Below are 27,458 nucleotides of genomic sequence, written 5' to 3' on the forward strand. Positions count from 1 at the left end.
GAACCAATCGCTTGTTATTTTCCCATAGTAGTTTATGAATGAACTGTGCACAGAAACTGCATTTTTTTCTATTGCATTTTCCTATTCCTACCTCACATTTAGTGAAAAACTGCAGACTCTCTTTACTTTTGATAAAATGCTTTTTGAAATGGGAGAAGCTCAACGCCACAAATCGCTGAGAAGACACATTTTCAGTGTACTGAGGGTACAGGACTCTATGTTGCCTAATATTTTAAGACCTTTCTGAGAGCGTTAAATCATTGGATTTTCCTCTGTGTCTACTTGCTTCTCCCGCTGTTTTCAAATTCTGCTTAATGAACAATGTGATACCACTAAATTTATCAGAAGAAAATATATGTGTCTCAGCAGAACAAGTTGTCAATGAAAGTTGTCTTGCCTGCTTATGCTTATCACATCCTCAGAAAGAATGAACCCTTATAATTACATGGGTAGGCAAACATCTACCAGCTCAGGTAAGGAGGGACAGTTTTGTGATAACAGCTTGATAAAATAACTGGTAGTATGCTATTGCAGTTAGCACTTCCTTTTGGGCATTATTTAACAGTGTTTGCCAAGAGTAAATAGCAACTGGCTGTGGAAGCTAAGTTATCTGGGAAGTGGTTCATCCAGAATAGAGCTAAGATACCTTGTTGGGCTCTCTGGAGAAATCATCATTAGCTGGTTTATTGACTAAATACAAACCAATAACACCCAGCAAAGACTTCAGTCTTGCTCCTGAAGGATCAGCACCTGGTACTACATCACCCAAGGCTCCTTGATACATCTGCATGGTAACAGCAGAGGGCTGGGACCTTTAATCCTTCCTTCTGAGCTCTTGCTATCAGATCATTACCCCTTCTGCCCAGCAACAGCTGACACCACAAGATAGCAGGATCTCTCTCTATTGCAGCTGAGTTTGCTTAGCACACCTCTGCAATGTCTGTCATTTCGAGTGAAGCATTCATTTTCATACTAAAGTTATACTTTCTTTTGAACTGGGCAAACTCTCATTTCTATTGCTGGAAATTATTTGCATTAGAAATAGCAACCTGAAGCAGGAGTTGAAGGAAGATTTAGACATTAAAGAGTGAATCCCTTACCATAGTAATATTTTAGGTCTCTGTTACAAAACTGTGCTTAACAATGTGCTTATGTTTCTTTGATGCTAGTTACTCAGTAAGTGAACACCTCACAACTAAAGACACTTCAGCACAGCACTGTAAATGTAACCTTCTTTTCATGTTATTCCCAAATTCCTGTAACTTCTTAAAGGGACGTCAATTAAGCAAAATAGCTGCTATTTTGTTTTCTACCCTCCTCAATATTTCAACTACCAGCCAAAGAAATCCTACTTCAGACTGCCACCAGCTGATTCTTGTTGCCTTGTCAGGATGGTGTGAGCAGCTGAGAGAAAAAGCATTCAAAGCGTTCTTTGAGGGGGCTAATGTGGGCTTTACATCACTTCTGCTTGCTGTCACAGCATACTAGACTTGTTGAAGGAAGGGAGAAAAGACAGTGAATTGTCTGATTCTTGCTAACATAACTGTGCGCAAAAGAAAGAGAGAAGAACATTAGAGGACTCCCAGAGAGCTCAGAGTAGAGAGGGTAGATGGCAAAGTAAGTGGCTTTGGGAGCCTGATGTGTGAGGGAGAAAAAGACAGAGAACTGAAAAAAAAATCCACCTCCTAGGGGAGAGGAACTACAGCTATGGCAAAGACTGCATCTGCATCCAGCTCAGGTTCAATGCTGAGGAAAGCGAGGCAACAGACAACAAATGCAAAAGGATATGTTGGCAAGATATTTGAAACCAGAGAGGATAGATCTGAGCAGTGAGGACGAATCAAAACTGTAGAATATTTTTTTTTTTTTAAAGGTTTAGTAGAGGTTGAATGTGATGGGCCACACCACTGGCTCTACCAGGATCAAATGACTGAGGTGACACAAATTAGGTGTATTATTGGCAAACAGTTGGTAGACAGGATAAGATTTTAGAGAAAGCAAGTGAGTAGAAGGAAGAAAATGAAAAAGGCCATGAAAGATTACAAAATTTGTGGAACAGAATTTTTTAAGTTACGGGAAAGGAATGAAGAGCTGAGGCTTATTATGAAGGTGGACACTGCTGGTGTTGCAGTTGAAAGAAAGGGTTTAGTAGGGTATTATCACTGAAGTGGAGCATAAGAAGGCAGAATAAAATTTCAGAATACATTATTTCCCAACAGAAAGATAATCTGGAGTAAATGCACAGAAAGGCAAAATCAGAATAAGGTGGCAGATGAAAAATTATAAAAACTTAATAGATCATGGGAAAAGAAAAGTGAAAAGGGTACAGCAGTTAAAACACAGAGGAAAATGCTAAAGAATAGGTAGAAACACTGGGATCTAATTTTAATTATACTGTTAAATGAACTGTAAAGTTCAATTAGAGTGAAAGGTTGAAACTTTGCAAGCATTAAAAATGAGATGTAATGCCCAATTTTTCTGAGAGATCACTCTGGCCTTGTGTCTTTTCTCTCCTCACGCTGTCTAGAGAAGATGTAGTGATAGGGGTCTCACAACTTTGACTTTTTAATATATTTATTATTTAAGACCTCCCCTAGAAAGGGTTAGCTATCCCGGAAGTTTGAGCACCAGTGGTCAGCACACATCAGAAATCTCATAATTGCTAAAGGTGTTGGAATTGCATCAAGAGGAGAAATAACTGGGATTTTTAGGAAAAAAAAACTTTAAAAAATCTTCCCCAGTGTGCATTCACAACTTACCATTAGTTTCAGAGTGCTAGAGCTGCTGTAAGCAGAGCAAAGTATTAGAGATTTTTCTGGAAATCCCAAAGCTTCAAATGCTAAATTAACTATTAAATTTAGTTGGGTTTGAAAAACAATAAAAACCTAATAGCTACGCTGTAGATAGCAGCTAGGCAGTGTAGGTAGTTTTCCTTCAAATAACTGTAGAATGAACAGAAGGATACTATTTTCAAATGAGTAGGAAATTGCTAAATTAGCTGTAAAGTTGATACAGTAGCATAGAGATGAAAGTTTTATCTAAATCTTGACCTAAAACATATTTGTTTTGGGTTTGTTTTTTTTTTTTGCTTGCTTTATATTATTAGCACTTAACATCAATGATGTGTAAGGTATGTGGAAAACATATTTAATGTTGTATTTGATAGACAACAGATGCCTTTTTTTATTTATTGCCATACTAATCATAAAAATATATACAAACTATTCCAATCTTTTTAAGAAAAAAACACTTCAATAATTTTCAGCCAAGATTTTTCAGATTCTCTTAAAATACCTCAGTTTGTTGAATCGGCATCTTCTGAGAAGAAATTTGAAGAGGTTATTCCTGACAATCTTCATAGTTCTTCCATACAGGAATGAAGAATCATAGGATTAGAGAATCTTTGAAGTTGGAAAAGACCTTTAAGATCACCAAGCCCAACTGCTAACCTAGCATTGCCAAGTCCACCACTGAACCATGTCCACCACTGAACCACGTCCCTAAGCACCAGAGCTTCACACGTCTTTTGAATACTTGCAAAGATGGTGTCTCAATCACTTCCCTGGGCAGCCTGTTCCAATGCTTGACAACCCTTTCAGTGAAGAAATTTTTCCTAATATCCAATTTAAGCCTCCACTGGCACAACTGGAGTCCATTTCCTCTTGTCCTATCACTTGTTACTTGGTAGAAGAGACCAACACTCACCTCGTTACAACGTCCTTTTAGGTAGTTGCAGACAGCGATAAGCTCTCCCTTGAGTCTGCTTTTCTCCAGGCTAAACAACCTTAGTTCCCTCAGCTGCTCCTCATAAGACTTCTGCTCTAGATCCTTCACCAGCTTTGTTGCCTTTCTTTGAACACACTCCAGTACCTCTTGTAGTGAGAGTCCTTCTTGTAGTGAGGGGCCCAAAACCGAACACGGTATTCGAGGTTCAGCTTCACCAGTGCCGAGTACAGGAGGCAATCACTCCCCTAGTCCTGCTGGCCACACTATTTCTGATACCAGAAACTCTTTTTCTTGGAGAATACTACAGACTGATGCCAGATCACATGTGAACCAGTGGAATATTACAAAAAGGTGTGCCTTACAAGTGTCTGGTACTCTTAAAATAAATGAGCTCTTCTTTGAAAAGCTTCATCCGTAGGAGAAGATCTTGTGTTATCAAGTGAACTGAGGATCTTAACTCTCAAGGATAAAGAGTTCAGATCTTACCAAAGACCTTCATTCTTCTTTGATCTCACAGGGAAGGTAGGTCTCTAATTTGGGTTCTCTCACAGACCCTGCTAGAGACACACATTTGCATTTTTTTAGGTGCTAGGTGGAAAACATTAATTGAACTCCAAAATTAACTGCAAAATTCATGTGCTTCCTTACATCTCTCCTGGAGTCACTCCATGTTTGAAAAAATTCATTTGCAATATGATAACCTGTGTCATGCCTCTTCCAGAATTATATTTGAATAGCTTTCAGTTTTCTCAGTTATTTTTGATATTGAGAATTAAACATAAAGTAAAAGGCAATTCTTGGCTTGTGAAAAGCACAGTATTCAATAATATGTCCCCTAGTTGGTACCAATTTTTTTATGCAAACTATCACATTGGCTACTTCAGAATGGACTTTTTATCAGAATTTTATAAGATTCCTTTGAAATTAAAGGATTCTCTGAACTTGATTTCTAGTAAACTAGAATTCTCTTTAAAAACTAACACATAAGGAATATGAACACATCAGAAATTAATTTAAAACAGGAAGAATTCTTAACAGAAATTTCTTAAAAATGTTTACTGAATGGTAATTTTTACTCTTACTGCCCTCCAACTGTGCCTTAAGGTCAGATTTAATTATGAATAAACTGTAAGCAGAACAGAGAATTAGCCATAATTTTGCATTTCTTTAAAACATAACCAAGGCACAAGTTCTTTAAGCTCTTGTCTCTGCTTCTAGCCTTTTGAGAGTTCCCCTAATGAAGTGCAGAAAGGAAAGGTTGATGTTATTCCCTTAGTGTTGTTCATTAATACTGTAAACTAAGATGGCATTTGGGACTAACATGTTCTCCTTTCTCCATGGTGCTTCTTCATTGTTCAGCTCTGCAGTGATATTAGTCGTAATTGCAAAGATACTTTTTAACCCTTTCAGTAAGTCATGATAAGAGTATTCTTTGCTGAAGTTACATGTAAGTCACATCAGCAGTCATACAGCTGTCTGACAAGGGCCTCTGGAACCTATTAAAACTGCATGAAACCCTCCCATATTGTTATGAGGACTCACTCAACCTTTTTGAAATTCATTTTTCCTCATTATAAAACAAAATCTGAGGGATAATAGGGTCAGAAAAGATCATGTTTCTTGATCAGAGAAGGCTAGAAAGAGGCAGGGAATACTGGAGGATTGTTCCTTTGCTGTTTTGAATTACTTACAGTAGCTTCAAATACTGGTCCAGGGTATTTTGGTGATACCATTGACAGTAGAGTACAAAAGAAATCCTCAGCAATTAAAAAGAAATTGGGACTTGCCAGTACAGTATTGCACCAGTTCTGGGCTTTTTTTTCCAGAGAATTTGTCTTGGCCTTCATATGTGACTACCAGCAGCTTATCACTCAAACTTTTTCTTTTACTTTCTCCAAATATGAATTGGAAGACAGAATAATATCACATTTGTGAATATCTCATCATTCAGGTTCATAATACGTTTATTCTAGAGGGAGAGTGTGACTCTAACCCATGGATCCACACAGGGAGTCAGCCAGTTACCTGTCCCTTATTTCTAGAACCTCCCTGAATGTCATTTCATGTGCAAGTAATAACATAATATGCATTACTTTTCATACTAATGACTATCAAATAAAGTTATGTGAATTTTTAGAACTGATCATAGAAGTCGTCAATCATATCTAGCATTCAACTTAAGTTTTAATGAAAACTGACATCTAAAATTGACATTTATTTGGGACTATTCATGCTAACATTTATTGTTACTGACTTTTCATTGGCTTTCATACTTCCTTGCATCATTTAGTGTTCCCTATCTGTAAGTCTAGCTGCAAATCTTGTGAAGAAAAAACACTGAAGTTTAATAACAGTTTTCATACATATTTACATGATTCAGCCTCAAAATAAAGTCAAAAGATTTGTGAAAGCACAAAATATTTATGAAAATAAACAATGGAATTCACCAAGTCATTACTTGTTGTCTTAAAGTAAAACAAATTCATATGTCCATGTTCAAGTTGAAATTTATCTTTTGCCTAGAATTTTTCTAAACAGAATTAAATGAATGTGCATTGCTTATAGGTGTAGGAGTCATAGATCAGGCACAAAATACTAGGCTTTGGAAATGGTGGCTGTTTATATTTTCAATAGTAAATGACTTCTCCTTTCCACTCTTCTTGTTATGTGGAGATTAAACTTGCTTCTAATTTTCTGACATCATATTGACATATTTTCATCACCAGTTTGTGACTCAAATCTTTGACATTTGAATTTTCCCTCACACCCAGCACTTTGCACTTCAAAACAAAAACCCATCTCCAAACAGCTTTCTTGAAATATTTTTAGATCTGGTTATATCAGATCTGTTTCCAAAGCTGCGCAGAAATTATTCATTCCTACTATATTATGGTTTTTTTAAATGACATTGCCTTTACAGTTGCCTCAGCATCAGAAAACAATAATTTCCATTAATGTTTCTATTTATTTTGTTCACGATGCTCTTATTTGCTCTGTGGGTCAGGGGAATTGCTTCCCTTTTTTTTCTGAATAACATGCACTTTCTCAGGAGTTAAAAGTACAAAACAAAGTGTTGCATTGATTTCCCTTTGATTTTTCCCATTTTTGAGCAGGTGTTTAAGTTTTCTTGTGCTTCAGATGTGTCAGTTGAATCATCTGAAGCAAGGGAATTGACAGCATTTTCCCAATCATTGTGCAGGTATCATGCTGACACCAGCCAGGAAAACTATTGTGTCAGAATCTGTCCAGGGGAAATATGCAAATACTTTTTCGCAGCTCTGTTCTGTACATTTAACATCAAAATAGAGGCTTCCCTTCTTTTTCAATTATTTGGATGCATACAAGTAATAAACAAAAAAATTTACTCAGATGAGTATAATCTCCAATCTTTAGTGTGAAATCAACCGCTACATGTTTATGATGAGAAATTTAGGGATCATATGACAGGTGCAGTTGGCCTTGAATTGAAACTGTAGCGGGTGTCCACACAAGGACTGCTCAATCAGTCTGGACAAACATACGGTTTTCCACAAAAATTCATATTCATGTAGAGCACTGTTTAGAGAAAAAGGCCCCAAACACATTTCCCTTTATATGAATGAAAAGTGGACAATTTGGGTTGTAAAGAGTATTGCAGAGACTCTCCTTGTAACATGGGGCATGATCTTAGTCTTGCCGGGATGCTGCATGAGATTTGCATCTTCACACACATAGCTTAAAGCATTTTTCTTGATTTGCAGGAGGAGGGGGACTTGTACTAGCAATTTATATGAGATTCCAGCTATTGTGAAAATCTGCTTTGCTGGTATTTGCAAATCCAGACCACAAAATTATCACCATTAGCACTTTTCTCATATTTTTTAGTCCAGATTCTCTTGGCTTTGCACAACACTCTTCCAGCAACCCCATTCACAGCATTTAGGAACTACCAGCTAGTTAGACGTGTTCCAGCCAACCTGGACATCGCATCATTTCCTGTTGACATACTTAAGAGGGGATTCTTGCAAGTCAGTCTCGTGGTGTTCTTGACAGGAAAAATTTAAGAGTATAAATATTCACTAAAACCTCAAAATTTACCATTTTGAATATAGATGTCAGATTTTCATCAACTTGTTCATTTAAAACCAGGACTTATATTATCAATTGAAATAAATAAATAGAACTAGAAAGCCTGATTGCATCTCACACAGAGAAGAAAAGTCTTCCCAGGATACAGAAAACAGATAATACCCACATGGCTCCTTTTGAGTGTTCAGACAAATTCAGATCAATTGATCCTTAGGATGCCGCTTTTCAAGTTGTCTCATTCCCCCCTCTCTCACTTTAATGTTTCTGTAAAGACTTTTGCAAACTTCTGGGTGTTTTTCCTTTCAACCATCAGTAGATTTGCGAGTGTTTTGAGCTTATTGAGAGAAGTTTCTCCATTCACTATTGTAGTCTGTAGGATTGATGCAGTGTCTCTTGGTAAATATATCCTAAAATGCATACAGAACAAGATCACTTTCTCTATAAACATTACTGCTTGTTTAGGTTTCCTTTCTGAAAATGAGAATTAAAAAAATAAAAAAATGAATGTCAACAATAGAGACCTTGGACAAATATATATAGCAGAATCACTTTGATCTATAGACAATAGCATAGCTACAAGGAATAGTGCATAGATTATAGTCAAAACATTTTATTTTCATCATCCAATCTATCTTTCTGCCTCTGATTTCCTCTGTGACTTTGAAGAACTTGCATGAGTTTGTTAGGGTTTTTTGCATAATAGGCTCAAGCTTCTGACTCTCTGTGTTCTGAGGATTAAGGATGAGACCAAAGTAGTGAAAAAACAAAGGATTTCTTTTCTAACCTTTCAACTTTTCAACCTGATACTTCACTGTTAGCTAGTGCTTTTCATGGTGCCTGAATTGCAGTCATTTTTCACTCCTCGATTTTCTGCACGTTCTGCCCTTTTCTTTCATCCATTAACTCAGCAAGTACAGAAGTACTTTGTAGAGTTGATCCAGTCCTTTGTTCTTGCCTACAGTAATTAAGATTTCCAGGAGGCCATCCATCCGTAGACTGGACAAAGCCAGACCTACCTTTAAACTCTTTTAAGCCCAATATACTCAACCAGGTGTACCAGTAGGCTTCTGTATTCGTAGTTCAAATATGTTTCTAAATTTTGCCATTTTCTTCATAGCTTTTCCATCTCTGCAACAGTGAAAGAAGAAAAAAAAAAAGTGATTCTGATAAACTTTACTGATAAATTTTATTCTTATGTCTTTCAACTTAGCAGAATGTTTATTGCACATATTTAATTTTTCCACAGCTACCTAAAATGGGTTAAGTTGGTAGATTGAAATAAACTACCATCTCTTATTTCAGTTAAGTTTTATTTTTGTATCTTGCACTTATACCACTTAATTTGCCTTGTAAGAAATTTGAGGACATTATATTGTATGGAGTATTTAAACAGCCCAATAGATGGAGTTATTTCTTTCAGATCTGAATATGCTAAAAAAAGAAATATCCACATATGAAATAATGAATTGACTTTGGTTTCTGCAATTTAAGTCTTTCATTAGGCATTACGCTAACTGCATCACATCTTTATAACCATGTTAAAGTCAGAGTGCAACAGAAAATAAATTATTCTGTATAAACAGATTTTGGGGGGGATTTTCATAAGCACAAACGTTATTTAAGCCCTCAGCTTTCATTTGAAGTCATCATGTTTTGAATATCTCCTCCTTAGTAAATAATGTCATCTGAACTGTTGCTGATGTCGGTGTATATTACATAACAAAAAAGCATATATTGATTTATCCTCTAAAATAATCTTTATTTAACGATCCATGAAGAAAAAAAGTAAGAGCATAAAGTCACTTGTTAAAGAAAAAAAAAATGCCTATACAACGTCATGCCATTCTGGGAGACAACATGCAAGCAATCAGTGCTAGCCAGATGTAAGAGAAAACATTTTCTGAGCCATTGCTTCTTGGCTTTCTCTGAAACCTTGGACATTTCAAGTTGATTTCAGTGATTTATTTTAGAACCAATGATTACTGGATTAATTTGATTTGGAGAGTACAGTACAGCCAGCCAACAGGTCTCCAGAAATGAAAAATAATTTGGAAACACATAAATTACTGTACCTGAGAATCATTGACCTACGAGAAAGACTGACCTACTTAGAGAGGACATGGAGACACCCATTAACACATAAAAAGACCAAGTAGGAGAACAGCTCGACAGGCTATGAGCTAGCACTACAGGTGTCCCAAAGGGATCTTTACTTGTAAGGAAAGTTTGTTCATCTGTCTGTAACTGAAATCAACTCTGCTTCCATTTTTTTTTTTCATGTAAAACCAACAATTCCTCTGTGACCATTTTATTTCTTTTTATTTATTTTTCATGATACTCCTTCAAGCAAAAGTTATATTGTCATTAACTTCCTGTAAACTTTTGTTGTTATATTAAAATTGGTAAGAATTCTAATTTCTTTTTTGAAAGATTCATTCAAAGTCCTTTCTCTCTAAGGAGTAAGAAAAATCACATAAAATCTTAAATATGAATACCTTTAGAGAAAAGGAATTTTGGTGCCAGACTGGATTTATGTTAGTTTAATACTCTTCTAGACAAGTTTGATAGGAAAAGGGGCAATGGATTTAAAATGAAAGAGCAGATTTAGATTAGATATAAGGAAGAAATTTTTCACTCAGAGGGTGGTGAGGTACTGGAACAGGTTGCCCAGAGAAGTTGTGGATGCCCCATCCCTGGAAGTGTTCAAGGCCAGGCTGGATGAGGCTTTGGGCAACCTGGTGTAGTGGAGGGTTTCCCTGCCCATGGCAGGGAGGTTGGAACGAGATGATCTTTGAGGTCCCTTCCAACTCTAACTATTCTATGATTCTATGATTTTATGATTCTATGATATGGTAAAACTTCGTGGTTTTCACTTTATTTACTCCTCAAATCCTGGGTAACACATTTTAGGAGCTTCTCTTTTCTATGCACGGTTGCCATCACAGAATATATATCTCCTGGAGTTTCCTACCTAAGAAATTACTAAAGTGATCACTTATAACTCCTCAGATAATCTATTTCTTTGTTATATCATGCACAGCTATAAAGTGGTACAGTATAGTGTTAAGTCTAAAATTAGGACCTTAGGAAGAGATATACACATTGCACAGAAATTTAGCAAAGCAAATACTTTTTAATGCCCACAACAATCAGAAATCCCAAGATTAATTTATCTAATGGAGGTAGACACAGTATGTTTACCATCTCATAGTATGTTACCATCTCATGAGATCAAAAGACAGGCAAAAGCTGTATGCAGTTCTTTAACAGCAGGTAGGGAGACAGAAATGATGGAAGTGAGTCATCAAAGGGACTCTATTCAGTGTAATGTTATGGAACAGATAATTAATTGTTCAGTAGATTGCCATTCTGCCACCTTTCTATTTTTTCCCCCAGTCTAATCTAGTAAATTCCATTTTTAAATTTTAATGTTATACCAATAAGTATATATACAAACTAGTTGTACTGTATAGGTACACATGGTGGTGGCACTCTTGCTAGCTGGGCCAGTTTTGAACAAGAGAGGTGAGTGTGAATTATTGCTACAGTGACAGTGGGGTGTGGTTCGCTGGTCAGGAAGAGAAATCATTAACTCCTCACAGCATCAATTTGTTGAGAGGACTGTGCTCACAGTGGTGCCAGACACTGTACTGAGCACTCACAGCCCTCACTGACATCAGCCGAATAAACTGTGAGTGTGCCATGCCAATGTTACTCTGAACGTAGGACTATCACAATTTTTCAAACCAGAAATTTAGATTTATTTCCAGGATTTATTTTAAGGGCATCAGTTACCAGATTTCTCCAAGGCTACTCATTTAAGTTAATTTAACGTTGACTCTTCACTTGCTTCGGTTTGTGCGTAATATACAGAAATAAACCTTATAATATAATGTAATAGCATATAATCACATATTTATTCAGTACATAGCTAAGAAAATGAATCCAGTATACACTAAATATGTGATCTGTGCCCACTTATCCCAGGCCTGAAGTGAACAACTAGCATAAACATGATTAATTACCCACTAAAACAATCAGACCATACAAATGCTGTCTTAAAAATTGAAGTGACAAGCAAGCTGGCTAATTACAGCTTTTTCCACACGATTAACATTTTCCACTGGTATTTGTCTTCCCAGTCTGTCTAAGCGGCCTGAGTATGGAGACCTTTCACTAATCATCCCAAACTGTTGCTTCCTGCCTGTGCAATCCTCATGCTGAAGGCAGAGGCCAGCGTTCAGGACCTCACCAGGGATATTGAGCAGTGCCCTGGCCATCCTGCCTCACCGTCTGGGTGTTTTACCCAGAGAGTTAGAGAGAATTAAGAGTAGCTGACAGGCTGCTGCCAGTTTACCAGTTTGGATGGAATAGTCACACTGTAGACATGGAAATAGCTGCTTTCTGTTGTCCCAAAGGCTTTTATCTTGGAACAAAAGGCTGAAATTTGTGCATTATGAACTAAAAAAAATTCTTTGTAACTTAGTCCTTTTCACAATAACAGTGATTTTTTTTCACTATGTCTTCTCATTGACAGTATCCTCCTTTGGCTCTGTTAACTCCCTTATTTATTTTTTTTTCTGGACAGTTTCCTGTTTCTTTGGTATATTCAATATTTTGAGGTTAGCCTACTTTACAATGTTAGGGTTTATGTATATCGATCCACTCTCTTAACAATTTCATCTTACTTGTGAACTACATCCTCATCTTCCACTAATACTGCATTCATCAGATTTTTTTTTCCATTAGCCTGATTATTTTGCTGCCTTTAATGCTTTTACTTCTGCAAATGGATTTCTTGATTTTTTTTCCGCTTTTCACGTAGCAGGCTGCCTTGTTCTTTTTCATTTGGTTTGTTGTTGTTCCCCAAGCTGTTCATATGCCAATGTTAATTTATTTCATTTTCGAATGGTTTTCATTTTAAAGTAACAGAGTGGAACCCTCTCATAGCAAAATAGCTACCTTTAAAGAAGAAAAAGAAGAAATTTAAAGAAATTCAGGGAGGTTTACCAGAACTAGAAATGCTATTGGAATAAATTTTCTTTTGCTTTCTTTCTATAGATTGTGCTGATAAAGCAGAGTCCTAGGCTCAGCAAAGATTAAAGGGTTAATCAGACTCTGCTTTGCTTCTGCTAAGTTAAACAGTCACATATGATCCAAGATATTAGGCCATGATCTAAGTGGCAACTTCATGCAACATTAAACTCATGAATAAGCAAACAGACTCCCATGCTCAGTTATTTTTCAGAGTCGTCTCCAAACATGCTTAGCTTTGCCTGTTTTCCCTTAGTATCTGCATGGCACATTGTGGCAGCAAGATACACCGAGGGAAGGCTTAATAGGGGAAGAGAGGTAAAGAAGTTGTCCTCCTTGCCATTCAGTGAGGTTGCAGCTGTACAAATTCCTTCCTTCACTGTTTCAATGAAGCTCCCTCCACCACTGTGTGCAATGCATCACTTGGATTATTTTCAAATAATAGTTTTATTTTTAAGGACAATAGCTTGTTTTGGAGTTACCCTGGATTGTGTCGTTGTTCCACAGTGAACTATTTTGTTCAGGTACATGCTATAAAGAAGCCAGCAAACAAATGAGATGGGTCTTCTGAAAGGAATGAGATTCTCATTAGGACATGTGTCTGAGCACTCGACTGCTGGTGGAAGGTGAGGAGGAGCCCTGATGACTTTTCAGGTTTTCAAAAGAAAACAGACAAATCTGACTCTTCTGCCTTTCTCCCTGTCTTCTTCCAGTCCTCTTTTACAGGACAGAGGGAGGTTTGCAGCAACACAGAATAAGAAAACTATGGTCAGAAAAAAATGCACCTAATTTTTCAGGAGTGTCTTGACTCAGCTTCCAGCTGTACTTTAAAACAATCATGAACTAGTGATGCATTTAAAAACACTAAGGCTGATTTATTCTATCTTTTTGCGTTGACTTAGTAGAGGTGGTAGCTCCCACCTCTGTGCTGAGTCACTTGTGGATACTGAAAGAGATGTTCAGCTGTCAGCATGGTCTTTGATGACAGAAGACCAAATCTATCAAAAAATATACATTTTCCCAACTGCTAGTGTAGACTAGACTATATTCAGTTTTGGAACAGTTATTGGCTTGGTTAAAAATTTATATCTTTATACCACTGTGGATTTTGAGAGTTTTAACTTTACCATTATTGGAGAAGTATTTCATTCTTACTGTTCCACAGTGGTAACCATCTTTTAACAACCACACCTGTTAACTTGTCTTTTACTCAAGGAAAACAGTTATTTAGCCAGACTCTAATTTTTTTCATATTGATTCAAGTCCTGTTTACCTACTTTAGTAATAAGAAGATTACTCTGGATTCACAGAGATGGAATTAGCGTCATTACCATTCTGAAGCTTTTGTATTTGAAGGGAGGTCTGAATCCTCCAGTATCAAATGTACGTTATCAGTGAAGATAAATTAAAGGTATTGTTTAAAAACAACAACCAAAAAAGTCTAATGGAAAATGCCAATAGTTTTAGTCTTTATTTTTTTCTGTGGATTCCCAATAGTGATGATTACCATATCCATTGGTGTACTGGGAAGGCTTCCCACAGTAGAGATAAATAATACTTTCTAATGAACAGTGAACACTAAACAGAAAAACAAAAATAGATGAGGCATGAGAGACCAAGATAAATATTTCTCCCCGTCTGGCTAATATTAAAACTTTATACCAGGCAATAATACACTTATGAAAATGTTAGGAAAGCTCTTGAAGAAGAGAGGAAAGCCAGTGTGATCTATTAATAATTAGAACATTTTCCCTGAGCACAGCAACAAACTTAAACAAACTACAGAAAAAATACTAAAATGTACAGAATTTAAATTAATATTTGTCACTTTTAAGCATTGCAACACCAGACTCTTCAAAGATTCAGTATCATTCCCAAAAGGCACTGCTTTGTCAGCTGGACAAAGAGACTGCTTGAGATTCTGAGATGATGTAAAAAATTATCTTGATATGCAAAAATTGCATTATTTCAGTTCCTTTACCAAGACAGAGAAGAAAACTGCAGTTAATTTCCTTTCTTCTTTCTGGATTCCTATTGTAGGAGAAAATAAGAACATAAAAATGTAAGGAGACAACTGCCATTTCATTTGGAAAAACAAATTCTAGTGCATTGGACTAACTGGCTAAATAATGTCATTTTGATAAGGCTTTGCCTGTAAAAAGAAACTATGCAGGATAAATCCATGTTCAGCCTTGTTTTTATGCTGTGCCTTCTTGCCTCATGAGCATACTTGGAATGGTTCCTCAGGTTACTGGACCTGTGTTTCTGTTTTCTCCGAGTGCAGAGCAGAGTGCCAGAGCCTTTGCTGACCCACGAGGGCAAGAAAGGCTGTGGTGTGGAGTGCTGAGGGAGGAGCACAGCCTCCAGGAGGGAAGAGTCTGGAGGAAGCACACAAAGTGTGGACGTGGCTGCAAAGACGGCTGCATTTTGAACTGTTCTCTGACACTTTTTCTTAAAAGGTAACTAGTTCAGCTTTAGAAGCATGGTAGAACTTGTCATACTGATAGCCTCAACAGGACCTTAAGACAGGCACACAGGCATGGCAGCATCCAGAAGGAGAATAAGTAAAGAGAATGCCATAACTTGAGCTACAAGAAAAGCCAAAGTTGTCTGCAGAATACCATGTCTAAATGTGTAAACTACTTAGTGAATAAAAATGAGAAAATGAAGGCAAAGCTCTTTTACTGGGGGTGTGGGGGAAGAGGGAGTAGGAAGAAGGAACATGAGAAACTGTTGCCTGAAATAATGAAGTAGATACTGAGACAGCTGATGAAGGTATTAGATAACAACTGATCCCAGACTGATCGAGACCGCAGAGATGGAGGAATTTACTTTAAACTAGGAAGTAGAAGACAGAGTAGATATATTACAAATCTAAGATCTATGACATCCACAGATCACTCTCTGAGAAATCTATTTTCTAAGAAATAGTTTTTCTCTCGTAATACAGGAGTCTCCAGTTGATGGAAGATATTCTTGAGAAACAGACAATGCTTTGCTGGAGCAGAGTAGACTGAACTTTCCAGCAAGAGCAGGAAACGAAAGTAGCTTGTGATTTATAGTAAATATAAAAGCTAAATGAAAGGAACTAAGCAAACAGAACGGCAAATTCGTCACATGAAAGTTCAGCCACCTAAAAATTAGGCATACTCTAAACCGGTCATTTCTAGTTGATGGAGAAAACTGTTTCCTCTATTGGACGAATCATTTCAATTTAAATCAAAGACAAGTGGGACTAACAGCTTTCTAAAAATGCCTATTTCTTTCCCCTGACAACAAGTTTTAAAATTTTACTTTGGTAGGTCACTTTTGAATTATTAATATTGTATGAAATAAAGGATTTGTCTCTGTGCAATTATTACACTGGGAAATAACATGGCGAGGAGGGGCAGAACAATGTCTTGTCTGTGAGTCATAGCCTTAAGTCTTTGAAACAAAGACATTTTTTGTTCTAAATTGACTTCTGAAATGAAAAAAAAAAAAAAGGAAAATACAAGCAGTGATTCAGCAGACATGGATCTCCATTGAAGAAGATAACTGTAGTTTGACTGTAGCAAATGTAAAGACATCCAGTGCACAGAAACTGCAGAAGGAGGCAACCATTCAACTGCCACATTTGCAACGATGCTATTAGATTAACTACCAATTCAATTCCAGATGGTATACAGAGTCATCTGCAATGCAATCCGAGCAATACTGATAAACTGCAATATTAGATCAATGACCAATTTGATTCCAGATGGATTGTGGAGCCAGCCACGATGAAATCCTAGCAACACTGATAAGCAGAGAAATATGACAGTGTTATAATGATGTACACTAAAACCATCTGAGGCCAGTGGAAAAATGCAGGCTGTCAGTAAGACACCATAAAACAAGAGACGATGTTGTTTGGAGTTTGGAGCAGCTGACAGGCAGAAGCACTGTTTGATGTAGGGAGGCAGAGTGATACAAACCACTTGACTGGACTGAATACAAAATGACCCCATCCTCAAATGCAAACAGAGCTGGTTGCTTCCAGCAATTGGAAGAGAACAAGGAAGGCAAAGATTAAAAAACAGCCTCATCTTTCTCCCACTAGGTAGTCCATAGGCATGAGAAATGTGATGTTCATTTATCCCAGTGCAAATATCCTCCTTTTTATTGTATTAAAATTGGTTCTGACATATTGAATTAATGAACTACCCTCCTGGCCACTGTTGCCACATTATCATAGAGGCCAGTAGTTGGTTATACTTGTAGACATAATTGGTATCATACAGATCCTCCAAAGTACACTGCATCAAACACTAGAGCGATTGGCAGCCTTCACAGTTGTACCTGCAGCTGCTATTGTTTTAAAAGAGAGTGATTTCAAGAAAAATTATGTCCAGAACCATGGTATTATACTGCAGCAAATTTTAAATAGATTTTGGAAGGTTGATGCTGAGTTCAGAGAGGTTGAAGTTGACCATAGCTGATCATTTGTTTTTGTATGTTTAGGAACCGTGGTAATACACAGACAGAGAAATCAAAGCAATTCAAAACTTACAGGCCAAAAAGTTACAAATAGATGTTTTCATATTTGGTACATAGTTATCAGGAGTCTCAAAACCCTTAAAATACCAACATAGCATAATGCAGCATGGTATTTACAGCAAACTAAGTTGAACAACTAAATAACACACCAGATCTGAGGAACAGAGCAGCTAAGCAGAGCACCTAGAGCTCCATTATGATGAGACTTCAGAAAGAAATACAGCTGTGAAACAGAAATTGCTTAGCACTTTTAACAGTTCCCAAGCATTGTCAAATTGTCAAAGAAAAAATGATCATACTTGATCAGTGTCTGCTCAACAAAAGCAGATGGTTGTGTTTAGTTTAGATTCCCAGGAACCTTAGAAACTGGCCAGTCAAGCTCTTCTTTTCCCACAACGCCCCCAAGATAACGTTCAATGTCTTTGAACATCTAAGATTCATTTCACATGCTGTTCATGTTTTCTTGGCTTGATACAACATTCGACTTCACTAATTCTACCCACATCATGGCACTGGATAATTGCATTTTGCGGGAGACGACTCTGGCAAAGACATTCAGCCAGGAACTGTGACCAGAGGACTGAAGCGTACCTAATACAGTACACTCAAGTAAAGGGTCACAGCAGAATTCTGGTGATTTAGGATTAAGTGGAAATGCCATGGAAAGCATCTTTCAGATGTTAGGGACTGACAAAGCATTTGGAATATAGAGTTAAGAGACATTGGGAAGAAAAGGATCTCTCCCTGGAAGTGTTGAGTCATCATAACACATTTCACAGACTCACAGAATTATAGAACGGTTTGTGTTGGAGAGGACCTCAAAGATCACCCAGTTCGAACCCCCCTGCCATGGACAGGGACACCTTCCCCTAGATCAGGTTGCCCAAAGCCTCATCCAACCTGGCCTTGAACACTTCCAGGGATGAGGCAGCCACAGCTTCTCTGGGCAACCTGTTCCAGTGCCTCACCACTCTCTCAGTGAATAATTTCTTCCTTTAATCTAAATCTACTCTTTTTCAGTTTAAAGCCCTTGCTCCTTGTCCTATCACTACATGCCCTTGTAAAAAGTCCCTCTCCAGCTTTCCTGTAGGCCTCCTTTAGGTACTGGAAGGCTGCTAGAAGGTCTCCCCGGAGCCTTCTCTTCTTCAGGCTGAATAGCCCCAACTCTCTTAGCCTGTCTTCATAGCAGAGGTGCTCCAGCCCTCCAATCATCTTCATGGATTTCCTAGAGACTAGTAACACCTTGCAGAGATCCACAGTCCTGTAAGTCAGTCAGGAACAGAAAAATGTTTAAAGGAAAGAACAATTTAATGGGATTTTGGATGAAAGGGTAGAGATTACAGAAATTATGAACTTGAAAGAGATGTCAGTAGTACCTCTGCAACAATTTCCACAGAGAGAAAATCTGTTTAGATTTTAACATACTTAATGTGGAAGCTGCAACACGCCTGAAAAATCTGTTCACAAAAGCAGCAAGATACAAGATGGATCAGAGAGAGAAAGAGAAAACTTAGATTTTTTTTCCTTATACCTTCCTGGAGCATTTTTCATAAGGAAAGGCTGAGAGAGTTGGGATTGTTTAGCTTAGAGAAGAGAAGGCTTGGAGCGGATTTCACCAATGTATATAAATACCTGAAGGGAAGAGTGTAATGCAGACAGAGCTAAGGTCTTTTCAGTGATATAACAAGAGCCAATGGACACAAATTAAAACACAGGAAGTCCTGTCTGAACATCAGGAAACGCTTTTTCACTGTGACGGTGGCTGAACACTTGCAGAAGTTGCCTAGAGACATTGTGGAGTCTCTGTCCTTGGAGATATCCAAAATCTGTCTGGACACAGTCCTGGGCAACTGGCTCTAGGTGGCCTTGCTTGAGCAGGAATGTTGGACCAGATGATCTTCAGAAGTCCTTCCAACCCCAGACATTCTGTGTGATACTCCATGTTTCCTGTTAGGCTGCTTGGTTGGGCGGATGAAGTACTCCTAGAAGACAGGTGAAGCATCAGTATTTCATAAAGCGCAGAAGACAGAATCTCTGAATTTGTCCCTGAGCCTTCCTTTAGTCAATGTCTAAAGTTGGGCACAACCTTTCACTCGATTTATCATCAATTCATGCAAGAACTAATGATATTCTTCAATCAATATTTTCCTGCTGAAGAAAGAATTCTATGGAAAGGATTCAGCATGACATTTTCACCATGGCTTCCTTCATGCTTTTGAATTATTTCCCCAATTTCGGGCATTCTCATATTGAGATCAGTATGTTAAGAGTACATTGATGAGTGTCACATCACATTTAGTGAATTCCTCCACATACACACACAAAAGTGTGGCTTATATAAGCAGAATACCGTATAATTTGTAATTGCTCTTTTTTCCCCAACTTTCTATTTCTTTTTTTACTCTGGAGATCCATAGTTAATTACCTTTCTGAAGTAAATGTGATTGAGATGTATTTTAAAGATGATTATTTATCCAAAGACTAAAAGTGTTGAGGAATATAAGCACTCATTCCCTGAGACTAAATGAAAAAAAAAAAAAAATCAAGCAATTTAAATCAACAATAACTGTGTAATTGAGGACCATAGAGTAAAAGCTTTAAAACATCCTGGATACTTATTTCTGTTTCAATTATTTTCATTTTAAACCTAATCAGAATATTATTTACGTCAGCACCACAAAAATATCCCTGTATGTTATGAAAATCTGTTGTTTATTGTGTTCTTTCTGTCTCTCTCAGTTACAACTATAGCCACAATCAATATGACGACCCAAATAGTTTGAAGGATGTGCTTCTGTGGTTATCAGTAGCAGAAATATTGTCTCTGTAGGAAATTTAAATCTATCTAGAAAAGAAAATACATCTAAATAATATATTCTGAATGTAGTTACACAGATTACCTCTCCATACACCTGGCCGAACACTTTTTATAATCTATTTATTGTTTTTCTGTTAGTTGTGGATGCCCCATCCCTGCTAATGTTCCAAGGTCGGGCTGGATGGGACTTTGAGCAACATGATCTAGTGGAAGGTGTCCCTGTCCATGGCAGGGGGTTTGGAACTAGATGATCTTTAAAGTCCCTTCCAAACCAAATCATTCTATGATTCTATGATTACGCATGCCTGTTATGTGACCTGAATGTTCTTCCCATAATTTATGTCCTCTAAATAAGAGAAATAGAATTACTGAAAATGCAGCAATGCCATGTTCTTTCCCATGCTCCACCTCATTACAAATGTTCATATGCCTTGCTTTCATAACTAGATTAATAAAATTGCACTTGGTTAATTATGACGGTTTCTGAACATCATCTGTAACATTACAGATGTAAGACTGAGAAACATGAACCAGGTCAAGTCCTTGTCACTGATAGCATACAATTCAGAAGTCCATTCTGTGCAAAACTAGCAAATTCTTCTTTCATTTACATCAGCATAAACTTGCAATTCTACCCAAATCAATCCAATTCACACTGGTTTAATTTAGAGCATACATTTGTCCTAAGATGTACTTCATTCCCCTGTATGATCAGAACAGGGACATCAAACACCTATCTTTAAAATGCATAGTCTACAATATATTTAGCAAAATATTGACGTAAGGATGGAAGAAAGAAAATGTAAATTATAGTCATTATTTAAAATATCTAGGTGACATTAATAAAACTCTCTCAAAACTATAACTCATTTTCCTCAAAAATGAAAGGAGGAGAAGTCCATAGTTTCACAGAGATATTTTTGAGGAAGTTTAAGAATTGTTTACTGGAACATAAATAAATGATGCCATCCCCTTAAGTTCCTGATAAGACAACCATCAATAATCTCACACTTCGAGGTAGCCACTAGGCAGCGAAAAGTGAGCAATACATTCCATTTATACCTTGTCCTCTTCTGTCCTGATGTTACAGCCACGAAATATGTCACCTCAACAGAAACTATGGTTATCCAGCACTGTTGGAAATTACGATAATTTTTTGTGCATCTAAATCTACAGCAAAAAATATTAACTGAGATCATGTAACAGAAAGATAAAGCAGCTTACAACACCATAGACTGAAGAGCAATGTTTGTTCTATCATTGGACCCTAAGACAGATGAAGGATGAAAAACAGAGTTAAAAATATGTTATTCCATTTAACAACCCTATGTTTCATCTGCCTCTTGGTCTGCTCTATGTGATGAAAGATCAACACCTTTGCAGACATTTTTTTTACCTTGCATGCATCCTCAGATGGAGAGAGCTTGGTCCTCAGTGCCTGCACCAATGGCTGTCCCATTTGCACCGGTGGATTTTTTTCTGATTATTCTTCTGGAATTGAGTCATGTAGCACTTGTTTCAAAGTTCAGTCATCTTAGTTTGATGGCCTTCTTGAAGGTCTACCTGTCTGCCATAGAGAGCAGGTTCAAGACCTCGTGTCCTGAGAAAAAAACATTTATTAGAACTGCTAAAATGATAAGAGTTTTATTACTTTTTGAACACTACTCTTAAATATTTTTAGAATTTACTTTTACCAATCAGATTTTTGCCTAAATTCTTCAATGAAATGAATGATTCAAAGCTTAGGCAAACTTCAGTTAGAACTGAAAAGAAATTGTAAGGCAGTTGTACAAGGTAAAAATTATAATAACACAGTGCTTTCTTTGCACATTTTGTTTGATAAACGAGTTACAGCCAAATAAATCTTAAAGCTTCTTTTTATATTTCCTAATCATACAAATCTAATCCTCATCTGCCTTATGTCCATGCCAACATTCATGCAAACAGGCAGGCTTTGAAACATGCCTTGAAGGTTAAGAAACAAATGGTTTAGGACACTGATGAACAAAGCATCCTAAACAAAAAAAAAAAAAAAGGGACTTTTTTATTATATCCCACATATTTTGCAAGAGAGGGATCAAGCTTTCATTATAACAATGGGAACGTGGCTCAAGCTGACAGCAAGAGAAGAGAGAAAAATTTCTCATTTAGTGCTTTAAAAGTGAAAATCAACATTGCAGTTTTTACATGAAAACAAACAGGCAGCTAGAAAGTTCTCAGAACATTGGGAAGTAAACTGATCTGAATAATTGATTTTTCAGCGCAGTGACTGAATGAAAAAATAAAAATTGTTTGGGGTCAACCTGCTCTTTTAATACTTTAGGTTTTGCTGCAGAAATAAAGCCTTTTTTCTTTCTTCTTTGTTGTTCCTTTGAGGTGAACAAAATTTGTAATCAGATTCCAAACGAATCATTTGATTTTTGTGTCCTTTACTCTCTTATTAGAATTAAATGTTGGTATTTTAATTTCAACACACTTTTTAAAATATCAGAAATAAATGTTTCAACTTTCATAATTTTTTTCTCTCTTCTTTTTTTCTCCCTGCCAAAGCTGTTCACTGAATTCAGTATGAGTTTACAACTGATTTTGACTAAGCCAAAACTTTAAATTTCTATTGATAATTTATTTGTTAAAAAGCTTTTCCTTGTACTTTTTCTAGTAACATTCTGCTCTCTAATGCTTTGCTGGGTATCCAGCAAGCTTCAACACATGTAAGTGTACTTTATATTGGTATAAACATTGTTGAAAAGGAAATGCAGCCTTTCCTCAAATCCTCTGCAGTTGTCTAATCCCATGGATTTGGTAGCAGAGCCTATCTCTGAAGGTTACCTTACAATCTGCTTTTTGGGCATAGATGACAACTATTCCTGGTTACCATAAATAGATGAGATTAGATGGATGGTATCCATTCCTGGGCGCCTTTGTAATGTCATTGGTCAAGAGCAGATGAGTATCCAGCTCAATGATCAGACTGGGTAGGGAAGTAACAGGCAGTGGACAAATATCAAAGCAGATTTAGAGTACAAACAACTCTGTTGTATTCTAAATCAGTATAGCTAACACAGAAGATCGCTGTATCTTCTATTTTACTTCAGTATTAGGAAAGTTAAATGATGTTGAGCCAAGTGCTGACCTCTGTCTCCTATGAGGAGGCTTCATATGTTAGACAGGAGTTATGTACAAGGGATTATCTGACTTGAGTTTCTTCACTAAGGGCAAATCCTGCCTGACTAATTTGGTGGCCTTCTATGATGAGGTTACAACATTGATGGATAGGGGAAGAGCAACTGACATCGTCTACCTGGACTTATCCAAAGCATTTGATACTGTCCCACACGACGTCCTTGTCTCTAAACTGGAAAGACATGGTTTTGATGGATGGACCACTCAGTGGATAAGAAATTGGCTGAATGGTCGCACTCAAAGAGTTGTGGCCAATGGTTCAATGTCCAAGTGGAGGCCAGTGACGAGTGGTGTTCCTCAGGGGTCAGTACAGGGACCAGTGCTATTTAACGTCTTTGTTGATGACATGGATAGAGGGATGGAGTGCACCCTCAGCAAGTCTGCAGATGACACCAAGTTGTGCGGTGTTGTGGACACACTGGAGGGAAGGGATGCCATCCAGAGGGACCTTGACAGGCTGAAGAGATGGGCCTGTGAGAACCTCATGAAGTTCAACAAGGCCAAGTGCAAGGTCCTGCACATGGGTCGGGGCAATCCCAAGCACAAGTACAGGCTGGGAGGAGAATGGATTGAGAGCAGCCCTGAGGAAAAGGACTTGGGAGTGCTGGTTGATGAGAAGCTCAACATGAGCCGGCAATGTGCACTGGCAGCTCAGAAAGCCAACCGTATCCTGGGCTGCATCCAAAGGAGCGTGGCCAGCAGGTCGAGGGAGGTGATTCTGCCCCTCTACTCTGCTCTCGTGAGACCCCTCCTGGAATATTACGTTCATCTCTGGAGTCCCCAACATAAGAAGGACATGGAGCTGCTGGAGCAGGTCCAGAGGAGGGCTACGAAGATGATCTGAGGGCTGGAGCACCTCTCCTCTGAAGACAGGCTGAGAGAGTTGGGGCTGTTCAGTCTGGAGAAGAGAAGGCTCCGGGGCGATCTTATTGCAGCTTTCCAGTACTTAAAGGGGGCCTATAGGAAAGCTGGAGAGGGACTTTTTAGAAGGGCCTGTAGTGATAGGACAAGGGGCAATGGCTTTAAATTGAAAGAGGGTATATTTAGATAAGATATAAGGAAGAAATTTTTCACTCTGAGGGTGGTGAGGTACTGGAACAGGTTGCCCAGAGAAGTTGTGGATGCCCCATCCCTGGAAGTGTTCAAGGCCAGCCTGGATGAGGCTTTGGGCAACCTAGTGTAGCGGAGGGTTTCCGTACCCATGGCAGGGGAGTTGGAACTAGATGATCTTTGAGGTCCCTTCCAACCCTAACCATTCTATGATTCTATGATTCTATGATTCTCTCTGAGTTTGGTTTTTTTTTTTTCTATTAACAGTTATCACATATCCTGTCTTATAATAATCAATAATTAGGAATTGAAGTTAGTGACAAATCTTTTATTCCAGTTGGAGATCTAAATTCTTCTCTAGTATCTGCGGAACCAAAAAATCCCATTGTATTCTTGATTCCAAATAAAATCTATTATTCCAATTAAATTTCTTATGGTTTTAAATATCATATCATCACTGTACTAAGCCCTGTCATTTCATGATGACTTTTGTATGATAAACTTTTTCATGGTAGAAGAACATTTTTACTTGGCAATACATTTTTTTTAAAACCTTATTACCATTTAATGGAGTAGAAGATAACGGTCATAAATTAATTTCAACATACTTTTCTAAAACAATACTAAATGTTTTCAAAAAAGATCTGAAGGGTTTTCTCTACTTCTCCACAACACATTCTTTCTTAGAATTTTAAATATCCAAAACCAAAGACAATCTAGGAGGAATTTAACACTCTAAAACAAGAATATAATCACATCACTGTATAAATCCATGGGTCTCCTATATCTGAACACTGTGTGTTGTACTAGTCTGTATGAGAAATCCTGCAACAGATTTTAAATATTCAGCGAACATCAAGACTCAAAGGTGGCCTATATTTAACAGTTTCCTAATATTACTCTCTTCACATATAAATTCAAATTAGAGCTAAAATTTACTAGTAAGAAAACTGAGATTATATATATGTTTATGAAATTGGAAGCAAAAGGTAGATTCTGATATCCAAAGCCTTATATGTCCCAGAGTATCATCCTGCCTACCTGTTTTACAGGACTGCCTAACCTGGACACAAAAAATTCACAAGGCACCTTCTTTTACAATCCAGAAATTTATAGTTTAGTAAATTTAGAAATTTATAGTAAATTTGTATTTACAACCAGAATTTATAGTTATACCCACATTTTAAGAAGTGCCTTTTTCGGGACAACAAACATGTCCCAACCACTGTTTCTTTGCAATGCTGTTTTGAATGCATAGTTACATAATCTAAATTAAATATACATAAATCTCACCGAGTATCCCAAAAAGATAAGTATTATGTTCTTATATACGTCTTCTTCATAACAGTCATGCAGTTACAGCATTCACCCAGAATTCAAGGCCATCTACAGTCTGGAGATGATATAAACTACCTTCCTGGTCACCAGTGACTCAGATTTTGGCGCGGTGGGAATTCCATTGCTCTTCATCTAAATTCATAATTCTTGCCTTCCTGGTCACCAGTGACTCAGTCTTTAGGAGGCATGGAAAATCTCTGCCCCAGAGTATAACAGAGCTTATTGTTGGATAGCTAGGGTATTGTCCTTAGATATTACCTTGACACCCCATTCCCTAACTGTAGGAGGAAGGCCTGAACCCAAATACACTACATCCACTAGTACCTCAAACTCTAATGTGTAAACCTTCTTCCACACAATGTTTTAGCCAGATGATATAATGGAAGAAGAATCATTCTGTAAGGAGCTGAAGTGCAATGCAGGTTTTCCTCTGACATTGAAGTGTGTTGTGCCTGAGCTAAAAAGCTTCCCTGTGGCCACACATGCAGGGGAGCTGGAACAATTATACTGGTGATTAAAAGCCTAGCAGCAGCAGCAGAACCTCTCCCTTGCTGCGATATCCAGGGTGGACACAAGTACAGATCCCAGAAGATAAATGTCTACATGAAGGAAAAGTGTGAATTAAAGAACATATGACTCACTTTAACATCTTGTCTAATACTACCCTTCATTTTCTCATTCATGCTCAGATTTGAAAGCTAGACCTCCTGAGGCTCTGCCCATTCTGAACATAGGTGTCAGAGCTGTGCAAGAGAAGATACATGAAAGCGATATACAAGGGTACAATAAAGGCAAATGCAGTGTCAGCAGAAAGCTACCTAGGACAGACATTGCCCCTTAAATGTTTCAAGCTTTGAAGCTAATCGTGAAAATGATCAGCAAGTCAGGAAATATTTTCCAAATGTATAATAATTTGGAATCACGCATTAGACCAGAAGGAGAAGAGTTGACAAACTTCAAGCAGCACAGGTCAATTTCTCTACCAAACAGGGAGGGCAAGCATACTTTTCAAGTCTGTCCCAAAGGTTCTCAGCATTTATTTTTGCCAATAAATACTTAGATAGCCTTGCACAAAAAGTATGAGTGCCTGGAATCTAAGGATTTCTTGGAACACATGAATGTAAGAGAGAAATTAATTCACGAAGCAAAAGCAGGCACAATCAGTTTAGCTGTAACTCGGCTTGACCTGCCTAATGTCCACCTCTCTTGCTTTAATAAAGATAGCAGTAAGTAAATACCATATTCCTGAAAAGATTCAGTCACATACTGGCAAGTATTTGATCTTTCTGTGTTCATTTCCACGGCTCAGAGAGACACTGAAGTGACTTGGAATACCATATTTAAAGGAAAAATCTCAGTTTGAGGACTTTTATAAGTCTCAAGTTAAATTGACAACAAGCAGAAAGTGGATGTAATAGTTCCACAAGGGAAACAGAAAGATGAACAGACAATAAAAGAAAAATCCCTCAATAAAAACCATGGCTGTGCAAAAACTTGGAAGCAAACATGACAGAAACATGCTTTATGTAGTACATACATATAAAAATAAACTTCATAAGGGACGGCTATTGAGCCTGATCTGTTTCTTGCAATGAGAAAGCTTTTGCTAATTTCCATGGCGTAGAATTAGACCATAGGTTTGCAAATGATTCAGTGTTTCATCTAGTGGTACTAAAGAAGAAACTGGTATTTTCAATGTAAATTAGCTCAAGCTCTCTCAGAT

Source organism: Tauraco erythrolophus, chromosome 2 (assembly GCF_009769465.1).
Source record: "Tauraco erythrolophus isolate bTauEry1 chromosome 2, bTauEry1.pri, whole genome shotgun sequence".
Lineage (NCBI taxonomy): Eukaryota > Metazoa > Chordata > Aves > Musophagiformes > Musophagidae > Tauraco > Tauraco erythrolophus.